Below are 3432 nucleotides of genomic sequence, written 5' to 3'. Positions count from 1 at the left end.
AAGCCCAGAAATGTCAACGATTATTAGGTGACATAAAAATATTGTTTGCTTTGGATGCAATATGTATTAGCTTTTATTAGCTTAGTGACGAATAACAGGTACAAAAGACGAGGTACCTGCCCGGACGAAGCCTCCAGATGTCAGGGTTCACTTCTGCTTGGCTGGACTTGGTTGGTGTGTTTCTCGACTTGGCTCATTAGGGGGTTACTTAATACGAATAATTATCACAAACAAACTCCGACTCCAAATATATATGAATAACACAAGTAATACTTTAATAGTATCTGATAGTATCTGATTGAGCACAAAAAAATGATATCAACCTCAGTAAATATTAAATACACAAAACACCAGTCCAGGAACATAATACAACTAACGAACTACCAATCGACTCTATCAACCAGCGGAAAAACTACCATTCAAAAACATCACGTGTATACTGTTCACATTCATGCCTGGGGGGGGGGGGGGAAGAGAAGAGGAGAAATAAACAAAGGGATATAACTCTTTCATACTTAAATAGTACAAAGAAATAACACAATCACTCTCGCCATACCTGCCCCTGACACTTTTCTGTCCGCCTCTTCTTTTTTTTCCCTCTCGATGCGTTCCGCTTCTTCTTTTTTCTCCCTCTCTACACGTTCCGCCTCTCTAACCTTTTCCCTCTCCAACTTTTCTGCCTCTCTAACCTTTTCCCTCTCCAACTTTTCTGTCTCTCTAACCTTTTCACGCTCTATGCGATCTGCTTCTTCTTTTTCTTTTTCTCTGCCTCTAGCTTTCTCTCTCTCCAAGCGTTCTGCTTCTGCCGCCACCATCTGCTGTACATAGGCAGTTAGTTCTTTGCCGCGCAGTTCTAGTTCTGTCTTAGCTTCATGAATTAGTTTTTTTCTAAAACCTTCCAGGTCGTAACCTGAAGTAGTTGCCATATTACCTTTGTTACTTTACCTCGCTTTTTTTTTAAATTATCTTACACACAGGCCTAATAGCTTCTATTACCTATGTTCTATAAATCGAATTACCTTTTGAGCGTAACCTCGCTCCGCGGCTACCTAATACCTCTTGATTCAAATAAATTAAATTCGCCACTCTACCCTTGGCGTCTAGACTACCAACTCCGACTTACAATAACTTCTGTACTTTCCAAGATACACTTAGTATCCTTGGTACCAGTGTGTAGGCGTGTAGGCTACACCCTGACCCGACTGAATACGATGTGCGACACACGCACACTCCACCGACTATGTGTTACTCAACACGAGTCGCCGGTAAATAGACCAACCTGTCTATTTACAAAAACTACAATTACAAATGGGCAATCAGGCTTCACCTCGATTGTTCCCCAGATCTAGTCTAGATTACGCTAGATCTTAGTTACTTCTTACCTGCTTTCACAGCCAGGAGTGTATATAACTTACTCATACAAATAAACTATGAAATTAAACCTAAATACGTTAAACACCAAACTATAGATCTAGTTCTAATGAATGAGACTTTCGTCTGACAGTAAGACTTAAGACAGGAGTATTGCAAACAATTAATACACAACGTTACTACAACAAAAGCTTAACTAAATGATTCACATTCACATACGGGACGAATAAACAGCTAAACGTATATCTGGACCTCTTGCTAGGTTACACCTAATTTTAAGGATATCCCCAATCCACCACGATTTAACCTGGTAGTGATAATCTAGCGAGTGGTCACTTCCCTACAGACTCTAATTAATCTAAGGAGAAAGTAGTTAAATAACACTTGACTTATCTGTCTAAGAAGCGGCGATGCGATAACTCCACAGTCAGTCTCGGGTCCACTCTTCCTACGCTAATGTCTGTCCCGGCGGCAAGGTTCACGGCGATGTCTTCTCTAGCGGTGAGATAAGGACAGCGAACGTTTCGGCTCTCCAAGGTCCTTCGGTACTGGTCTGCAACGGCTCCGGTTCTTCGGTGGTACGGCGTCTGGTTCTGGTTCACGGTGATCTGTCGTCTGGCTCCGGTTCGTCGGTGACGTAGAGTCTGGTTCCGGTTGCTGGTTCCAAGGCAGGTACGGTGGTTCCAGGTGGTCGTCTGTCCAAAGTGAAACTGGAACGGTCCAACAGTTGACCCAGCGACAAAGTCAAAGTCCAGTGCTAAAATACCGGCTATCTGGCTATCTAACGTGTAGCACAGATTCAGCCGAGACGTAGATCAGATTAGCACTACTGTACTTAAGTGCCGTAGGCAGTAAGATGGTTCCTACGTCACAAGTTCTTTGGCGTGACCTCAACGGTCGATCTTGGCCTTGCAGAGGTGACCTTCACGTTCGTTCTCAAGATGCCGGGCAGGCGATATCTCTTCAGTACGGCTTCGACAGGACGGTTTTCTTCCCTTCACCAACTGTAGCTTTCTCGATACCGAACTACAGGCTTCAGTACGATGCCCCAACGTATGGGCGTTTACAAATTACAAATGTAGATCTAGATCAATATTTCGTTACCTCCTAGGTCTACGAGTCCAGGATCTCACTGGCTTTCCTTCGCCGACGTGGCTGTATAATCAGGGTCTAGCTGCAGACTAGGCCGATGACGTAACTTCTGCCTCCTCCTAACAGAGGGCTTCTATCCTTCTGAACGTTGATGCCAGTGAGCTCCGAGTCTGGGGTCGCCACGTTGTTAAGACCTCTGCGCGGTGTTGATGCTTGACAATCTGTCTAGTGTAGATCTAACTGTAGGTAACGCTGAACTCAACACTTCAGTAACACCGGCGAAAGGCCGAAACAATCAAATATGTAGTCGACGCTGATATGTTGTTCTAACAATACGTTTAATACTCAAAAGGGAATCGTCCGATGTCAATAATGTCGTACTCAAGTCTACTACTTTACAATAAGCGTCCTCCTTCTAGCGTCGTTTAGAGCGTTCTTATTTTTAAAAGATCTGTCACGTCACTTGTCGCTAATTAAAACTTTACCCTATTCCCGAAACAAATAACTAATTCCTAACTACTTCCTAATCATGTCATAACAATAGATAGATAGATAGATAGATAGGTAGATAGATAGATAGATAGATAGATAGATAGATAGATAGATAGATAGGTAGATAGATAGATAGATAGATAGATAGATAGATAGATAGATAGATAGATAGATAGATAGATAGATAGATAGATAGATAGATAGATGTACTTACTTTTCAGTCGTGCACTCCATCCTATGCAAAGGATTTTCGAATAAATAGTTTTCATAATATGATCCTTTCCTTATTTTAATGTCCATCATTTCTGAGACAGACTTAGCTGCATAGGCAAACATGTAGTCGTCAAACAATAATTCAACTTTCACTTCCATTATCTGTTTAATAAGCCAATAATTATAAGCCACACAAAAAGCCAATTTTTTTTCATATTTGCTGCAATAACTGACTAGAATGCACGGTGGACGAGGGTAAGGCGT

General features: G+C 42.0%; 1 long non-coding RNA gene across 1 annotated transcript; it reads right to left on the bottom strand.

Annotated features, from left to right (window-relative positions):
* Positions 1–250: 250 nt before the first annotated feature.
* On the bottom strand, positions 251–3122 carry LOC129924485 (uncharacterized). The gene is made up of 2 exons (XR_008776422.1): positions 723–3122; positions 251–689 (listed from the first exon to the last, which is right to left on the bottom strand). It is a non-coding gene; the product is annotated as an uncharacterized LOC129924485 (long non-coding RNA).
* Positions 3123–3432: the final 310 nt, after the last annotated feature.

The sequence above is a fragment of the Biomphalaria glabrata genome, chromosome 2 (genome assembly GCF_947242115.1).
Source record: "Biomphalaria glabrata chromosome 2, xgBioGlab47.1, whole genome shotgun sequence".
Lineage (NCBI taxonomy): Eukaryota > Metazoa > Mollusca > Gastropoda > Planorbidae > Biomphalaria > Biomphalaria glabrata.
This window is presented reverse-complemented; position numbering and strand designations above follow the sequence as displayed.